We start from the raw sequence: 8,266 nt of genomic DNA on the forward strand, positions 1-8,266 counted from the left end.
CAAGTCAGCACTTCAACAGAAGATGTTGGACATTGAAAGTGAGAAGGTAGACAGACACGCGACATCAGCCAAGGGGAACTCCGGCAATGTGCCCCAACAATTCTGACCTTGAGCTGTGCTAGGATATGTTCTGCAAGCAGAAGGGCTACCTGGATGAAGAGTTGGACTTCAGGAAGTGTTCCATGGACCAGGCTCATAAGGTAAGCCGCCCTCAAATCTCCCGCCGGACCACTGATGGACGAGGATTGCGGCCCAGAGGATCCTGGAGCTGGAGGCCATGTTGTACGAGGCGCTACCGCAGCGGGACTGCCCCGCCACGGACGGCGAAAAAGCCAGCCACGCTGGCGTGAATGACGTGCTGACGGCGGATCAGAGAGAAGAGCTTAGGAGCGCCGTGGACCAATGGAAGCGAGCCCTGATGTGCGAGTTGAGGGAGCGCGACGCTTGCATCCTCCAAGAGAGAATGGATCTGCTGCACAGCGCGCAACAGGTAAGGGCCCAAAGCCAGCCCGGCACTTACTTGCACGCTTACTGGCTTTTGAATGCCACTTTCCATTTGTCCGTCCTAGAGGAACAAAGAGCTGAAAGAATTCATCGAAGCTCAGAAGAGACAAATCAAACAATTGGAGGAGAAGTTTCTGTTTCTCTTTCTATTCTTCTCCTTGGCCTTCATTCTGTGGCCCTAACACCAGCTGGTGAGTGAGCTCCAGCGGCACCGCACTCGACACCTCCGATACACTGCCAGCCGGTCTCAGACGTTGGCAGACGCTCCGATGCCAACGTATACCCCCCGCCACGGTGACAGAGGCACCGCGTCACACCGGCGCTCATCCAATCAGAAGGCAGGAAAAGCAAATTCACATGCAGGGCACTTTTGAACCAGAAGAGAGCGCCACAAAAAACGGTTGTTGCCCCAAACGCGCACTAAAAAGGGTCAGAATAACAAGAGTCCCACTGGCCAGCCGGGGCCACCCGTCCAGCTGTTTCTTCAGGGGGGAAAAAAATTGGAGTCACCGGTGAGTACATTTTGCATTTAGCTCTGCTTTTCTGCTTCTGTCTTCAAGTGTGTGGCATCCTGCGATCAAAGATTCAGCCAACCCCAAAGCGGTTGACCTCAACGTCCCACCACCATGCCTACCAGAGCAGGTGACGTGATGCTTTGGACATCCTTCCGTCTCAGATGCCCAAAAGTACTCTTTGCCACATCTGCGGCAATACGGTGTCTTTTCAAAGGTGCAAATAAATCCAGCGTGGGCGGAACACGCACGTCTTCGGTTTTTCCCGCTTTGTTTGTGTGACAGCTGTTGTGAAAATTTTATACAAATAAAGTTGTATAGTACAGGTTTGGCCAAGCCGCAACTCCCGAACCGCATGCGGCTCTTTTATGTTCATATCAACATTTGTGTGTGTGTGTGTGTGGGGGGGGGGGGGGGGGGGGGTTGTGCGTGTTGGCTTCACTTGAGTTCAATTTGGTATTTTGGTCAAAAGCGCATGTGGTGAAATTCCACAAAGTAGGATGGGCAAACACATTTCTTTAAACTATGAGTGTCAATTGGGCTCTCGAAATGGCAGGGAAAAGATGCACAGCAAAACGAAAATACGTAGATGAACACAGGACGTTTTAATCAGAGTGGGAAAGTTTCTATTTTTTGTTGAACGTGATGGCAAACCATTCTGCCTGATATGTCAGACCTCAGCGCATTTCAAAGATTCAAATCTTCAGCGCCATGCACTTAAGCTCACTCCATGCTAACATTGATCAGGCGTCGAACCCGCAACATCATGCTTAAGAGGTGGCCATGCTAACCAGTGCGCCATTATGTCAACGCATAATAACTGTAAGTCTACTGATCAAAACAGCGGTTACTACATGACGTCGCTACGTCGTGGTCACGTGACGCAGACAAGACGTCAATGGACGTGGGCAGAGTTAACTTGTTTAAAAGGGAGTGGGCAGAAGAAATATTTAATTTATTTAAATCTATTTTGAGTGCACACCATTATGCCAATGCATAACAACTGTAAATCTACTAAACAAAACAGCGGTTGCTATATGACGTCTGCCACGTTGTGGTCACGTGACGCGGACGTGACGTCGACGCCTACTTTACATCCCACCGATCACAGGACCCCTCGGCTGCATAACCGTGCCCCCTTCCCAACCAATCGGATTTGCTATACGCGAAAACGACGCCAATGGAAAGAGCTTCCGCCCAAATTTAAATCCGTGGGCGTGGCTCGCAGCAGGAAGTAGGAAAATGGCGGCGATGTTGACAAAGACACAGCGGATGGTAACATACGACTAACAAGAGAAATATTTTTATTTTCTGCTTGCAACTGGACCGTCCAGAGCGTACACGGTAAGTACAACTCATCGTTTTTAAAAAGAAGTACTTTTGTTGCCCTGAAAAGCGAGTGAGCGTGGCGTTTGTGGGGGACGTCGAATTTCGACGATTCTTTCTGGTCAACGGTTGTAAATGATTGTGTTGATTAAAAAAGAAAACTATGTAACTCTACTTTTAACTGCCGTTTCAGATAGATTTGGAATTGCATCACATCCAATTTTGCCTGGGAACAAACAGATTAAATAAATCTTAGTTTTGAATAAGCCACTCCTTCTCAAACAAGTAAACTCTGCCCATTTTGCGCAGTAGATGTTCTGTTAATATCTAGTATTTATACAAAGTCATAATTTAAATTGCTTTCAACCTTCATTCATCGGTTCAACCAACATTACTCGCTCTTATTACCAACTTGTATTGATTTAACTAAGCGTTTAATACTTCCTATCAGGTCTCAAATCGAGATTTGGCAAAATACAATTTCAGCAAATCCAATTTTGCCAGGGAACAAAAATAGATTAAATAAACTAAATAAGTCCTCTTCCCATTAAATAAATCAGAAAAGTCTGTCTTGTAACCAGTCCTCTTCAAACAAGTAAAGTCTGCCCATTTTGTGCCGTAGATTTTGTGTCTATGCCTAGTATTTAAACAAAATCATAATTTAAACGACTTCTTTCCTTCATTCACTTTGGAAATTTGGAATTGCAGCAAATCGAATTTTGCCAGGGAACAAAAATAGATCAATTAAACTAAATAAGTTTTCTTCCCATTAAATGAATTAAAAAAGTCTGTCTTGTAACCAGTCCTTTTCAAACAAGTAAAGTCTGCCCATTTTGTGCCGTCGATTTTGTGTTTATGCCTAGTATTTATACAAAATCATAATTTAAAGGACTTCATTCCTTCATTCACTTTGGAAATTTGGAATTGCAGCACATCAAATTTTGCCTGGGAAGAAAAGTAGATTAAATAAATTTAATAAGTCTTACTACTTCCCATTAAATAAATTAAATACGTCTTACTTGTTTCCACTCCTTTTCAAAACAGTAGTTTAAAACGAGGGCCCTTCACTCAATCTTTAACCTCAACCCCGCACGTTGTGTTGTATCTGTGAATCTTGGTTGTGGCCAAATGATAGTTTTCTTTCATTCGTTTAGGTTCCAAGAAAACTTGATGTAACTCTACTTTTAACTGCCGTTTCAGATAAGCGGGTATTACGTCGCAGTCATGTGCCGCGGATATGACGTAATTGCCCGAACCTCCGCCAAAATTCAAATCTGTTGGCGCGATGGCCGTGAGCCGCTGAGCAGCGACGATTATCAACAGAAATATCTTTATTTTCTGCTTGCAACTGGACCGTCTAGAGCGTACACGGTAAGTAACACTCATTGTGTTTAAGGAGATTTACGTTTGTAATAGCAGAAGTGTAGCCGCGTTGCGTTGTACGTGTGAAAATTGGTCGAGGCGAAATGTTAATGTTTAATTTCATTCCTTTAGGTTCCACGGTGTTTGTTGGCTGCAAGTTTTCCACTGCAAGAAGAGGCTCGTATCATTGACCAGGAGCGAGCTACAATGGTGAGTAGCCATAACATTTATGTTAAACACTTCCTATTTCATGTCTAACAGTACTTGATTTAACAAATAACCATAAATAAATACAGTGTGGGCACTGAAGTTAACATATGTGATTATACTGCCTAATCTGTCACAGAGTAGATTGTTGCAAAGTAATATAAGATCCAAAGTTTTAATTCAGAATAGTTTTCAAAAGAAGGCCATTAGAATTATATACAAGTATGATTACCCTTAACATAACAACAAGCTATTAATTAAATCACAAATTCTTCAATTCAAAGATTTGGTAGATTATCAGACAAATAATGTCTAACAGTAATTGATTTAACACATCACGATAAGTAGATTGAGTGTGGGCACTCTCAAGTTAACATATATGATTATACTGCCTAATCTGTTACAGAGTATGTTGTTGCCAAGTAATGTAGAATAGATCCAAAGTAGTAATCCAGAATAGTTTTGAAGAGGCCATTAGAATAATAAACAAATCTGATTACCTTGAACATAATAACAAGCTAAGTGTTTAATATGTCCTATGAAGTCAAAATTGGGCACCATCATGTGGTGAAATTTGGAATTGCATCACATCCCATTTTGCCTGGGAACAAACAGATTAAATAAATCTTAGTTTTGAATAAGCCACTCCTTCTCAAACAAGTAAACTCTGCCCATTTCGCGCAGTAGATGTTCTGTTAATATCTAGTATTTATACAAAGTCATAATTTAAATTGCTTTCAACCTTCATTCATCGGTTCAACCAACATTACTCGCTCTTATTACCAACTTGTATTGATTTAACTAAGCGTTTAATACTTTCTATCAGGTCTCAAGTCAAGATTTGGAAAAATACAATTTTTTTTGTGCCGTCGATTTTGTGTTTATGCCTAGTATTTATACAAAATCATAATTTAAAGGACTTCATTCCTTCATTCACTTTGGAAATTTGGAATTGCAGCACATCAAATTTTGCCTGGGAAGAAAAGTAGATTAAATAAATTTAATAAGTCTTACTACTTCCCATTAAATAAATTAAATACGTCTTACTTGTTTCCACTCCTTTTCAAAACAGTAGTTTAAAACGAGGGCCCTTCACTCAATCTTTAACCTCAACCCCGCACGTTGTGTTGTATCTGTGAATCTTGGTTGTGGCCAAATGATAGTTTTCTTTCATTCGTTTAGGTTCCAAGAAAACTTGATGTAACTCTACTTTTAACTGCCGTTTCAGATAAGCGGGTATTACGTCGCAGTCATGTGCCGCGGATATGACGTAATTGCCCGAACCTCCGCCAAAATTCAAATCTGTTGGCGCGATGGCCGTGAGCCGCTGAGCAGCGACGATTATCAACAGAAATATCTTTATTTTCTGCTTGCAACTGGACCGTCTAGAGCGTACACGGTAAGTAACACTCATTGTGTTTAAGGAGATTTACGTTTGTAATAGCAGAAGTGTAGCCGCGTTGCGTTGTACGTGTGAAAATTGGTCGAGGCGAAATGTTAATGTTTAATTTCATTCCTTTAGGTTCCACGGTGTTTGTTGGCTGCAAGTTTTCCACTGCAAGAAGAGGCTCGTATCATTGACCAGGAGCGAGCTACAATGGTGAGTAGCCATAACATTTATGTTAAACACTTCCTATTTCATGTCTAACAGTACTTGATTTAACAAATAACCATAAATAAATACAGTGTGGGCACTGAAGTTAACATATGTGATTATACTGCCTAATCTGTCACAGAGTAGATTGTTGCAAAGTAATATAAGATCCAAAGTTGTAATTCAGAATAGTTTTCAAAAGAAGGCCATTAGAATTATATACAAGTATGATTACCCTTAACATAACAACAAGCTATTAATTAAATCACAAATTCTTCAATTCAAAGATTTGGTAGATTATCAGACAAATAATGTCTAACAGTAATTGATTTAACACATCACGATAAGTAGATTGAGTGTGGGCACTCTCAAGTTAACATATATGATTATACTGCCTAATCTGTTACAGAGTATGTTGTTGCTAAGTAATGTAGAATAGATCCAAAGTAGTAATCCAGAATAGTTTTGAAGAGGCCATTAGAATAATAAACAAATCTGATTACCTTGAACATAATAACAAGCTAAGTGTTTAATATGTCCTATGAAGTCAAAATTGGGCACCATCATGTGGTGAAATTTGGAATTGCATCACATCCAATTTTGCCTGGGAACAAACAGATTAAATAAATCTTAGTTTTGAATAAGCCACTCCTTCTCAAACAAGTAAACTCTGCCCATTTTGCGTAGTAGATGTTCTGTTAATATCTAGTATTTATACAAAGTCATAATTTAAATTGCTTTCAACCTTCATTCATCGGTTCAACCAACATTACTCGCTCTTATTACCAACTTGTATTGATTTAACTAAGCGTTTAATACTTCCTATCAGGTCTCAAGTCAAGATTTGGCAAAATACAATTTCAGCAAATCCAATTTTGCCAGGGAACAAAAATAGATTAAATAAACTAAATAAGTCCTCTTCCCATTAAATAAATCAGAAAAGTCTGTCTTGTAACCAGTCCTCTTCAAACAAGTAAAGTCTGCCCATTTTGTGCCGTAGATTTTGTGTCTATGCCTAGTATTTAAACAAAATCATAATTTAAACGACTTCTTTCCTTCATTCACTTTGGAAATTTGGAATTGCAGCAAATCGAATTTTGCCAGGGAACAAAAATAGATCAATTAAACTAAATAAGTCTTCTTCCCATTAAATAAATTAAAAAAGTCTGTCTTGTGACCAGTCCTTTTCAAACAAGTAAAGTCTGCCCATTTTGTGCCGTCAATTTTGTGTTAATGCCTAGTATTTATACAAAATCATAATTTAAAGGACTTCATTCCTTCATTCACTTTGGAAATTTGGAATTGCAGCACATCAAATTTTGCCTGGGAAGAAAAGTAGATTAAATAAATTTAATAAGTCTTACTACTTCCCATTAAATAAATTAAATACGTCTTACTTGTTCCCACTCCTTTTCAAAAAAGTAGTTTAAAACGAGGTCCCTTCACTCAACCTTTAACCCTATTTATTCACCTTCTAGGCTAAGTGTTAAAGGCTAAGTGTTAGAGGCTAAAAGCCAGAGGCTAGGCGCCAGAGGCGAGTTTTTGTGGGCTGAAGTTTTAGTGGGGTTAGTGTGAATACAATCCAAAAGAATACAACAGAATACAATACAATAGAATATAATACATAGATTAAATTCAATAGCTCTTACTACTTCCCATTAAATAAATTAAATACGTCTTACTTGTTCCCAATCCTTTTCAAAAAAGTAGTTTAAAACGAGGGCCCTTCACTCAACCTTTAACCTCAACCCCGCACGTCACATTGTGTTGTATCTGTGAATGTCTGTTGTGGCCAAATGATAGTTTTCTTTCATTCGTTTAGGTTCCACGGTGTTTGTTGGCTATGTTTTCCACTGTCAGAAGGATGAAAATACAAAGTACAACGCTTGGACGTGGGCGAAGACGTCACCGGTGAGTCCTTCCTTCCTATTTATTTACCTTCTAGGTGCTAGAGGCTAAGTGTTAGAGGCTAAGTGTTAGAGGCTAAGTGTTAAAGGCAACACAATACGAACAACACAACACAATACGAACAACTCAACACAATATGAACAACACAATATGAACAACACAACACAATACGAACAACACAACACACTACGAACAACACAACACAATACGAACAACACAACACATTACGAACAACACAACACAATACGAACAACACAACGATACTGCACTGAACAACACGATACCGCACTGAACAACACGATACCGCACTAAACAACACGATACTGCACTGAACAACACCATGCCGCACTGAACACCATGCCACACTGAACAACACCATCCCGCACTGAACAACACCATGCCGCACTGAACAACACCATGCCGCACTGAACAACACCATGCCGCACTGAACGACACCATGACGCACTGAAAGACACCATGCCGCACTGAACGACACCATGCCGCACTGAACGACACCATGCCGCACTGAAAGACACCATCCCGCACTGAACAACACCATGCCGCACTGAACAACACCATCCTGCACTGAACAACACCATCCCGCACTGAACAACACCATGCCGCACTGAACAACATTATGCCACACTGAACATTATGCCGCACTGAACAACACCATGCCGCACTGAACAACACCATGCCGCACTGAAAAACATTATGCCGCACTGAACAACACCATGCCGCACTGAACACCATGCCGCACTGAACAACATTATGCCGCACTGAACAACACCATGCCGCACTGAACAACACCATCCTGCACTGAACAACACCATTCCGCATTGAACACCATGCC

The sequence above is a fragment of the Syngnathus floridae genome, unplaced genomic scaffold (assembly GCF_059516105.1).
Source record: "Syngnathus floridae isolate MCC-2025c unplaced genomic scaffold, RoL_Sflo_1.0 HiC_scaffold_65, whole genome shotgun sequence".
Taxonomy (NCBI): domain Eukaryota; kingdom Metazoa; phylum Chordata; class Actinopteri; order Syngnathiformes; family Syngnathidae; genus Syngnathus; species Syngnathus floridae.